Raw genomic sequence first — 11,840 nt, 5'->3', positions numbered from 1 at the left:
AACCCTAAGAGGATTGAGAAAAACTTTTCTCTCTCCTGTAATACACACAAGTATTTTCCTCAATTATGTTTTTGTAAAAATCTTTGTTCATAAAATATTTTCATTTAGTATTCAAGCTAGGATTAAAGGTGAGTATTATGGTAACCCTAACAGTTCTTAAGAAGTCGTTATGATGTCCCAAATGTGACCTATTCATGGCACTTCAATTGATTTAGTTCAATTCAACCAATTTTATTCTGTAGCATTTTCCCAAGTGCATCCCTGTAAACATTACATTAACTCATGGAAAACAGGCTAGAAATTCCCTTCCAGTGGAAAAGTTAATGCCATGAATGACTAGGCCTGCTAATTAATAATTTTAGAGGTTATGGTGAAATGTTCCTTAGTAGAAAATTCCATTTTGGAAGAACAGAGTCCATTTTTATTCATGATATAAAACTTCTCATATCTCTAAAGGCTTAAATCAGAAGCTATTGTTGGTTGACTTTTTTAAATGTTTCTCCTAGAAGAACAGTAAAAAGTATTGCCTTTTATAATAATTCACCAGCTAACAGTCCATATATTCATCAAATTAAAAAAACTGTCATAAAGAAAATTCAAAATATACTAATCAAGCAAACCTAAGCAAGTTTGCATATTTTTACAGAAAATTAGATTAGTCAAAGTAAGACTCAGAGAATGTTCCAAATCTCTGTCAACTGGGTTGTTTGTAGGTTCATCAGAAGAGGATTTAAATGACCAAAAGGAGGGGGCAAGGAAGGAAAAATCTCCCAATGCTTAACTACTTGCAGGTGCTATCTTAGCACCCAGCCAATAAAGAGTTATAAACAGTACATTCTTTGTTTCATGTTGAGGTCCCTCAGTATACACAGTGAAATTCAGCATGGTTACTTTCAGCATATGACAATTGGGACCAAAGGAACAACTTATAGAGGACAAAAAATGAGAAAGTGGCACTTGGAGAAAGAATTTGGTATCAAGAATTAAAAGGAATGACCTCTTATAACCATCCCTAGGATAGCCAACTCTAATATTTATGTGCTAATAAGTACTTTTGCTATAGCATTTAATCTGTTCAGATATTAGGTCAATAAAAGCATATGCTGTGTTGTGTTTTTTCCCCCCAAAGTTGCAAATGCACAAATTTGCCAAAATTATCTAAAGCTCTCGCAAATAAAATCAGTGTTTTTTCTCTTTCTAAGAATTGGAAGGAACAACCTTCAGGCATGATTAACTGATTGTGACAGACTATACAGACATGAACACTAAGCATATGCATGTCATAGGTATATAGGGTGTTCTACTGTGATTAAGTAGAATTAGGAGCAAGGTTTCTCTAGCATATTGAAAATTAAGCTTAATTGTAGTTGGGTTAAATGGCAGGTAGTTGTGTGTTTTTTGTTTTGTTTTGTTTTTTGTTTTGTTTTGTTTTTTTGTTTTTAGTTTTTGTCATTTTCCTACGTATAATCTATTTTTAGTTTTTGCTATTATCCTACATATAACCTATTATATGATTTTGGCACCCATTCTTTTATTCATTCATTCAGCGATGTTTATTGAATACTTACCATGCTAGGCAATATGAACACAAGTAATAGGGCCGTCAGGATCCTCACTTTTGCATTTCAGTGGGGGAGACAAACATTAAACACACAACTGAGGAAAATTAATGACAGAGACTCAAAAGGTGAGAAAGAATCACCACATGATGAATTAAGGAAAAAATATTTTAAACAACCAGAAAAGACAGAGGCTGGTGTGACTGGAGTGAGGTAAAGAGGAGGGTACTGTAAAATACATAGGAGGGGCAGGGCCATGGGGAGTTTTGTAAAATCTGGGGGAAAGTTTGGATTTTACTCCAATACAATAGAATGCCATTGGAAGGTTTTTAATAAGAGAGTACCATGAGAAAAATCTCTGTTTAACAATGATATCTGACAGCTGTGTGGAGAATATATTTGAGAGGTACTTCAATTGAAGAAATAAAGATACAGATTAGGGAACTATTTCAGTAATTCAGGTCAGAAATGTTGAACAAAAATGTGTTTTGTAGGTAGGACCATCAGTATTTGCTCAAGATGACCCCCAGACTCTGACTTTGGATGGAAAATGACTGTGCCATTTCCCAAGGTGGGGACTACTGGGTGAGGTCAGGTAGATGGGGGTGGCAGTGGGATTAGGGAAAGCATTGAGAATTCCATTTTGTATGAGTTCTCCAACTGCAATTGGGTGTTCAAGTCTGAAGCTGAGAATCAAAGTCTAGACTAGAGATATAAATTTGGGACTTTCCAGTATACAGAAGGTATTTAAATTAATGTGAATAGAATTTACTTTCACTCTAACTGAGCCTCTAATGAAGAAGAAAGAGGGACCAGAAAGGAGTTTTAATTATGCCCATATGTTTTGGTTGAGAGAAGGGGAGGAACCCATGAATTAAACCATGCAGGAGAGGCTGAAGAAAAGTGACACAGTGGGAATTGTGAAGAAGTAGGTTTTAGGAAAGAGAGTACTCAATTAATATTAAACAATTAGAAATTGTAGTGCAGGAGAGACACTTTGTAACAACTAGAAAAAATCAAAATTTTAACCTTTTCTTCCCACTTATCCATTATTTGTAATCAATATTAATATTAAAAGCTTTCCCTGTACATATAGACTAATAAAGTACCTGTGTCATCATCATACTCACCCACATTCATATATATTCACACAGATTCTGGACTTTGCAATAATTTGAATTCCAAGATTCAAGTTCCCTGTTCTGTTCAAGTGTTCTACCCAGACAATCATGCCCCTCCCCCCACCCTCTACTCCAGAATTCTGAGCCCTAGCTCAGTGGGTTCCTTGGGAAGATAGCATGGCCATTTTTGCTGGCTGAATAGGCCTGAGGAGATGAAGAGAAGGTCAAGATTTGTGGCACAAAAGAGGGACCAGGGACACACAATTCAAATGGGCTTTATATTGCAGACATCATAACTCAGAGGGATCGGAGGAGGAAGACAGCAGTGAAGGAAAGGAGCTGACTGAATTCTCTCCAACTCTGTAAAGTAGGTTTTATTTTTGTGGGTTAGCTAAATCTAAATCTTAGTAAGAGAGTATAATACACTGTGAGTAAGAATCAATTAAACAGAATCTCCCTTGAGAAACAACAAACACAAGGGTTGCCAGAGAACAGCAGGAGAGACCATTTTAGGGAATATTTCAGCCAGGAAGTTGTATTCTCTCCACCATGGATCTGAGGAGTCTATAAAACTCCACCCAGCACAGCAGAAAAGATAAAGAAGGCATTCTCCCGGATTACAGTAATGTAAAACCTTCAGCTTCAGCATGAATATGTGAAGTAGAAAATGGGTGGGGGTGGGGGTTGGGCACTTACAGAAACACAGCAGATGAAAACTCTATGTTTATGTCTAAATTGTGAACAATTGGTTACAGACTGAGAATTCATGCCTGTAACATGTCCACTGTTTGGCAGGAAAGTGGTTCCTTTCTCCATAGATTAGCATATGACACAGAAGACATTGACAGGGGACCCAGAACTGGAGTGACCTTGGAAGAAGGTGACCTGAACAGGAACCAGTATAGCCACATTGCCTTGACCACACCCTCCCAAGGGTTATACAAGTGTCTCTGTGAGGAGGGACAAACATTGAACTCCAAAAATGATGGGAAAGAGTTATAAAACAACAAGTCACGAGCTGTTATAAGTTATAAAACCATAAGGGAACCTACAGAATGTCAGAGGAGGAAGGAGAAACATAAAGGGGACCCTAAAGATGCAAATGACAAACTTCAGAACCAGCTTTTTATTTTGTATGTACATACTGATGTGTACTTTGTTCTAGTTCCAAAAAGATAGGGAAGTATTTTTAAATTTTGGTTAATGCTCCCCACTTCTTTTTCCTCCCCCATATAATCTATTCCTTAAATCTTCCAGGGTCAAGGAGACCTAGAGAAACTATGTGATCGAATATTTGATTCAGGGAAAAATTAAACTTAGGAATACAGTTAGAAGTTTATAATTCAGGCAGCCATGATAATTACATTACTTGTTGATACTGACAACTTGGCTGAAGCTTCTCCTCTCCAACTTTTTGTAGCGGACAGAGAATTCATGACCCAGCTGGCTAGGGTATCTTGTTTGAGGGCTTTCACTCCAGCCTATCAGCTGATAGAATGCTGGAGATATTAGACCACCTCTGGGATTCTTTTTCAGCCTTGTTCCCTGAAACAAGAATCAAAAACACATATACAGGAGAACGAGGGACCCTAGGATCCAGGGCTAAAGTGTAATGTAATAACATGAGTGAATGACCCAAAGCATGAATCTTCTCATTGTGTTCCTAGCTCCATAAAAAGTAAATGGCTACAATCCTACATTGGACACTAGATCATTGCAGGGCTGAAAACAATGTTTTGTTGGCATAAGATTATGTATTTAACAAAAGAAAGGTTTTTTTGAGTAGAAAGTAGAGGGTGACATCGACTATTTGGATTATCTAGCTACATTGCTTCAAGATGAGCTTTTTCCCCCTACATCTTATCAAATCCTTTTGAATTAATTTGTATTGTATTAACAAATATTCTAATGATAAGCCACTTTAGTAAAACAATTAAGTTGTGCTATTAGGACTAATACAAACAAGTAAAATCATGCTGACCTTTTTTGTTAGCTACATAATTTGTTGACATTCCCCTTGGTTTCAGAAGTCTGTTTAGTAATTGATATCTTAAATGAAGTCTGCACTAAACAAGGGGAAAAAGAATGGAAAAATGTCTTTTGAAGTTAAGTACTGTTAATGGTCTGGATTTCAAGGCAGTTTCTTTAATTAATTGTGTGCCTGTACAATCTGATTACATTGATTACAAAACATTACTTGTTTTACTCCTTGTCCTGTGATATCTCTATCTATCCATCTATCGTAGCTATACGTATAGCTCTGTATCTCTTTCTTTCTCTCCTTCTCTCTCCTGAGTTGAATTCTGATGTTCTTTCTATATTTGCCAAAGGTATAAAAGAGAGAAATGCCCTAAAAGTATATATTTTTTGTACATAATTTTCTTCCTAATGGCTCAAAAAGTGTGTAGGTGGAGGATTTGGTTTTACCCTGAATGAATCATATCTTTAGAATCAACTAGTTCCTAGTGGAAATGATTGTGGGGGATTATTCTCATTTTTACATGCTGAATCTACTGTTATAGAAGCTCTGGGCTGATTCCCAACTTAGTCGCTGACTCATTAGCTGTTATTTTCCCCCACAGGATGTGAGGAGGTGGTATGTCTGGAAGCCATGAACATCCCTAAAGCATCACCCCACCTAACCCCAGGACATAGATTGAGTTTTCTGCAGTACATGGCAAGGATTGGCCCTGTATTTCATCTATTCCTTCTGGAAGCTGAAATAATAAACTATTGTGAGGATGGGTGTAATCGCTTCCTCTTCAACACAGTTAGATAGTCTGTTGCTAAATATTCTATCCTCCTGCCTGTAGTTCATCTCATTTATTCACTCTTTTCTACAATTAGCATATTGGTAAACTTTTGTATGTAGTGGAAAGCATGTTGGAATTATGTGCACGTATAGAGTAAGAAGCTTATAGTCCTTGGAACAGGTAGAAACCTGAACTGAAAAGAATCTGTAAAAGATCTGTATTTTGACCTTGTGGAGTGATTATAATGGGTGAATTGTGCCCGCCACCCCCCCCCCCCCATTCATAGGTTCAAGTCCTAACTCCTGTATCATAGAATGTGACTGTTTGGAGACGGGGCCCTAAAAGAGGTAACTAACATCATATGGGTGGGCACTAATCTAATCTGACTGGTGTCCTTATGAGGTGAGGAAATCTGATTATGGGGGTGCAGATATGTTTTCACGTTAGCATTTTCACTTCCTTTGTATATATTCCCCAAATTGGAATCGTTGGATATTAGAGTTCTACTTCTAATATTTTGAGAATGCTCTATACTGTTTTTCATAGTGGCTGCATCAGTTTACAATCCCATCAACAGTGCACTGCACCCCTATGTTTAAAGCAGCATTATGTACAACAGCCAAGATACGGAAACAACCTAAATGTCCACTGATGGATGAATGGATAAAAAGGTTGTGCTATACAACACACACACACACACACACACACACAGTGAAACATTATTCAGACATAAAAAAAAATGAGGACAGCCTACATTTGCAACAACATGGACCTTGAAGGCATCAATGATAAATGAAATAAATCAGAGAGAGAAAGACAAATACTGTATGATCTCACCTTATGTGGAATCAAAAACAAACAAATAAACAAAGACAAATGAACTCCTAGAAAAAGAGATCAGACTTGTGATTATCGGAAGTGGAGAGAAGGAGGGGTACTTGGGTGGCTCAGTGGGTTAAATGTCCGACTCTTGATTTCAGCTGAGGTTGTGATCAAGGTTGTGTGAGGTTTGTGAGATCAAGCCCTGCATCGAGGCCTGCATCGGGCTCTGAGCTGACAGCACGGAGCTTGCTTGGGATTCTGTCTCTCCCTCTTTCTCTGCCCTTCTCCCGATCTCTTTCTCAAAATAAATAAATAAACTTAAAAAAAAAAGAAAGAAGTGGAGAGAAGGAGGAGGGGGAATTGGTGGAAGGTGGTCAAAAGTTACAAATATCCCCGGTTATAAGAAGTACTAAGGATGTAACATACACCACAGAAACATAGAAACACAGAAAAGGGGTGAAGAGAGAGAGTCCTGTGAGTTCTCATCACAAGGATATTTTTTTTTCTTTTTTTCTTTTCATTATATACACACGTCTGTATATGGATGTTAGCTGAGCCTGTTGTAATCATCTCACAACATATTTAAATCAGACCACCATGCTGTACACCTTAAAATTATACAGTGATGCATGTCAATTATTTCTCAATAAAACTGGAAAAATTATCTATTATATTCTAAGTTTTTGGGAACAAGGAACCACGTGCTATTCAGTTTTGAACCCCCAATTCCCCTCCTATCGCTAATGCCGAGCACTGAGTGTGGTACACAGAAGAAATCAATAAATATGTATTGCACTGAAAAAAAAAAAAAAGAAGAGGAAATTTGGACCCTCAGAGAGACATCAGGGATGTGCTCACAGGGAAGACCACAAGAATGCCATGAGATAACAGCCATCTCATCTGTAAGCCAATGAGACAGGCCTCAGGAGAAACCAAAGCTGCCAGCACCGTAATCTTGGTTTTCAGGGTTCCAGAGCTTCCAGAAAGTTAATTGTGATCAAGTTAGTTTCTGTTGTTTAAGCCACCTACTCTATGGTATTTTGTTACAGCAACCATAGCAAACTAATCCATTGGTGTAAGAGGAGAAGCTCAGCTTTGAAGTACTAAAATCTAAGTAGAGCTTGCAACCCTAGTGTCATGGGGGAAGTTGTTTAAACTCTCTGAACACCAGATTGCTCATTTGTAAATTGAAGAAAATAATAACTATCAAGGTTAGCTTGGGGTCAGATGAATGTAGGTAAAACATCAAACATGAAGCAGGTAGATAAAGTAATTATCTATTTATTAGAGGTAGGATATCCATTTTATCCCCCCTCTCTCCCTTCCTTTCTCTCTCATTTCTTATGCTCCTAAAACAAAAGTATCTTTCATGGAATCAAATACCCAGCTAGGAAAATGTATCATGCTTACCAGTTCAGCTTAGAAATATGCAAAAGGTGAAGTCTGTTTAGCGTCCCAGAACATTTTCCTTTTCCTCACTCCCAGATCTGTGAGTCACATTTTGTGTAAAAAGTTTTCAGAGTGAAATTATTCCTTGGCAAATCATGTTGTTGAACTAACTTCCCTATCACTCAAAGAGATGACCCTTATCTCTTTCTTGGCTGGAAGAATGTCTTGTGGAGGCATTTAATCTAGTCCAGAATGACTCTTTATGCTTCTCGGGGATTGCCTACACTACACTGCTCTTAGCGTACCCACAGGTTGTGTAAACACTACTGCTCATTTTAAAGAAAAGGACTGTTGTTTATTTTCTTGGTTAGTTGACATTGGTAAATCCCCTCAGTGTGGTTTTATAAAGAGAGACCCAGACAAGCAGTTTTACTAAGAAAACTGGTTTAATACAATGATTCATGAAGCCATGTGCCTAGGTTAAAGTATAAAAAGTAATGAAGTGACTAAATAACATGCCATTTCACCAGGGAGTGTAAGTACAGAACATCGTAACATCTTTTGAATCCATTGAGAACATCAAAACCATCAGTCTGAGAACTTAACAGATTTCCCGATGATATGAAATATGTTTTAAAAATATATGCTCATTATAAATATGCCCTGTTTCTGCCTACCCTTTCCCACCCACATCCTCCTCTCCCTACCCTCCAAAAAGCAATTACATTTTAAACGTGTACTTTAAATGTTTGCGTTGACAATCAATTTGACTTAAAGTAAGAAAAGAGATTTTTAGTAGCCGCTGAGCTGGTGAAGTCACTCTCATGCTTGCTCCAAGATTTAAGGTGTTATATTGTCGTCGTTAACTAGTATAACATTGAGGGAATTTTATTGCCTTTTTAAGTACCGTTCTTATTCCATTTCTCTCCTGCTCTTCTAAATGTTGATGATAGTTTTGATTTTCATTTTGTCTGACTTATCCAGGAGATGTATTTCATAGTTGCTTTTCATGCTGTAGCATTTCGGCAACAAATCTCTGAAGAAACAATTTCATTTTCATGATGCTTCCAGATGACAGGAGGATAATGCAATTATCATAGGTGTCCATAACATCTGTTAACAATGCATCTAATTGACGTGTTTGGGCAAATCCGACCTGGGTGCCTCCAATGAGCTACGGTGACTAGTTGACGAGTAAGTAACAAGCAGACGAGAGAGGGCACATAGTTTCATGTCCACATGCTTGCATGAGGAAGTGGCCGAAGGGTGGAGTGTGTATTTTGGTCAAGAAAATGTTTTAGTGATGTTTTCTTTTCCGTGTTGATTATAATTCAGCCATCCCAGAAATCTAAATATATTCAAGTTTGCAAGTATTGTTGGCTTTGAAAACCCTGATTTTTTTCCCTCATATACCTAATAAACAGTACATGGGTCTTCTTTTCTGAGGAAAGAAAAAATAATCAAGCTTTATAACAAAAAGAGCCCTATTTGGGATGATTTATGTGTACTCAATATTAGGAAGAAAGGATTCATTTGTTTTAGGTGGTAAAGTAATGTGGTATTTGGGGGAATTGGTTTTCAAAAGGCATAATTTTCTAAACATGTTGCCAGAAAATTCCAGGGGTGGATAACTGAGATGTCACTCGTTACCATTGTATTTCCTACTTCTGTCAGTGGGAACAAAATTAATACAAAGAAATCTATGGTAGTGCTTCAGAGTTTAGAGCCAATGGCTATTGTTCCTCAAGAGGCTTTGCTTTTAGAATTTGCCCTGGGAATACCTCTGTCTCTTCACTGAAAATTTGCACCTACATCCCACAGAATGTCCCTATATGAGTCGACCCACACCTCGTGGCTGATGATCATTCCCTCCAAATCCACACTGCCGTTAAGATAGCAGTGAGATGTGCAGGTGCCTCCACGTCCCGTAGACCAATATGCAGAATTTTCAGGTGTGCACGGAAGGAAAAAATCACGCATTTTAGATACACGTAAGAGCATAGCCAACCCTGAGGTCACACACACTCTTTGGACACAGTAACAGACGCTTTGTTAAAAATGTATTAGGAAGATAATACATGTCCATAAATCCAAACACATCTGAAATCTGTAAAGTTAGAAGTTTTCAAAGGTAATAACTTCCAGAGTTTGGTATATTTTTCTAGCTGTTTTGTTTGGCTTGTGAAAGGAAAAGTATATACATTTGTATATTTTTTTACAAAAATGGAATAAAATTGCACACATTTTTGTAACCTACTTTTTACCATATTTAACAAAGGTATTATTGATGTGTTGTATCATTACACAGAGGCCTGCGTCATTCTTTTTCGTGTCTTCATGGTCTTTCATTTTAACACATGCCCCAAAATACACGACTCATCCCTTCATGGCAGATTTTTATTTATTTTTCTTTTATAATTTTTTTTAATGTTTATTTATTTTTGAGAGAGACAGAGAGAGACAGAGTACAAGGAGGGGAGGAACAGAGAGAGAGGAAGAAGCAGAATCTGAAGCAGGCTCCAGGCTCTGAGCTGTCGGTGTGGAGCCTGATGTGGGGCTTGAACTCACGAACTGTGAGATCATGCCCTGAGTCAAAGTCAGACGTTTGACTGACTGAGCCACCCAGGTGTCCCTCATGACAGAGTTTTAAATAATGAACTGGTTAGTTTCTGTTTGCCTACCTCACAGAGGGTTCTCTGTTCTTACTGTAGCTCTCTATCTGCAGGAGACTGACCCTTTGCTGCTGATTGTACTTAGCCAATGGGATTTGGGTGTGTGAAAAGAAATCGTGGTCTTTCTTTTCACTCCCTTCCTCTCTGAACTGCAGGTTCTGGAAGTGACTGAGCTCTTCCATAAAGATCATTCCTTATGGACGGCTCTTTTGCCGTGCCTCTGCTCCAGTGCTGGTAACATATTATCTTCCTCTGCCTAGAGGTGACAATGGCTTCCTGCTGTTGCTAAACTGCTGCCTGACCATCTCTTTCTGTTCCCCTAACCAGTGGTGGGCTGCGAAATGTTTGGTGTTTGGCAGTTTCTATGGGTGTATTACTTCCACAATGACTGATTTCAAGATACCTACTTGAAATTACTGAATGCAATATTGGGAAAAGTTGTGCACAGTCAGCTCTTGGGAGCCAGTGTGAACCAGCTACAGAATACCACCGCCCTGTCCATCCTGGCACTTTGTAAGTTGCTCACTTTATGAACTTGAATGACCCGAGTTGATTCTGTTTCCTGCCATTTCTTTGCCATAAATAATTTCTTTTTTTTTTCTATTACAAATATTTGCTGTGTAACAGCAAATGTCCATCCATATACACGTGAAATATATATGCCCAAATCTGAATATATATATTTAGGAACATGTGTAAGAATTGCTGAACATTGAATTCTGAGAATTGGGTCAAAGGTATGTCAATTCAACATTTTCATGGATTTCCCCCAATTGCTTACTGACTACAATGTTATATCAACTTATAGTTCCCCCGACAGCTCTAAGAATGCCTCTTTCTACATAACCTCGTCCACACTAGGTAATTTTAATTTCTTAAATCTTTACTAATATATTAGTACAAATGATACTTTTTACGCATTCATTCACATGTTATTAATTATTTCTGGGGCTGAAAATCATTTTATAATTTCTCATTTATTGAATTTATCGTGTGAATTGGAAGACACGATAAGCAGGTGTCTGAATCCACTTGGAAGTTTAGTGGAGGTTTGGTGACTGTGCCAGGAGTAAAGGAGAGATGGCTATTAGTTTGTCTGGGAAATGCTGTGTGAGTGTTTCCCATTGCTATGGACAGACCTCTGTCCCCACCCCCAAATTCATATATTGAAGCCCCAACCCCTAATGTGACTGCATCAGGAGATAAGGTCTTTAAGAGGTGATTATCTGATAAAGATTATGCTCTTATAAGCAGAGGAAGCGATCTCATCTCTCTCTCTCTCTCTCTGCTCTCTTCCAAGTGAGGACACAGCATGGAGGTGGCTGGTAAGTCAAGGAGATCTCACAGAACCCAACTGTGTTGGCACCCTCATCTCAGATGTCCATCCTCCAGAACTATGAGAAATAAAATTCTGTTGTTTATGTCACCCAGTCTGTGGTATTTTTGTGGCCTAATCTAAGATACACATGGATCAGAGGTGGGCAACTCTCAAGAAAGAATAGCATGGACATGTTTTAGATCCTG

At 38.0% G+C, this 11,840-nt stretch overlaps 1 long non-coding RNA gene across 1 annotated transcript; it reads left to right on the top strand.

Annotated features, from left to right (window-relative positions):
* The first annotated feature begins 2,811 nt into the window (after nucleotides 1–2,811).
* LOC109264762 (uncharacterized) lies at nucleotides 2,812–5,422 on the top strand. Its single transcript, XR_002078854.2, has 2 exons — nucleotides 2,812–3,047; nucleotides 5,263–5,422. It is a non-coding gene; the product is annotated as an uncharacterized LOC109264762 (long non-coding RNA).
* The last annotated feature ends 6,418 nt before the right edge of the window (nucleotides 5,423–11,840 follow it).

This window comes from Panthera pardus, unplaced genomic scaffold (genome assembly GCF_024362965.1).
Source record: "Panthera pardus isolate Hobbes unplaced genomic scaffold, ASM2436296v1 HiC_scaffold_10, whole genome shotgun sequence".
Taxonomy (NCBI): Eukaryota; Metazoa; Chordata; class Mammalia; order Carnivora; family Felidae; genus Panthera; species Panthera pardus.
Note: the sequence above shows the minus strand (reverse complement) of the source record. Positions and strands in the feature narration are given on the sequence as shown.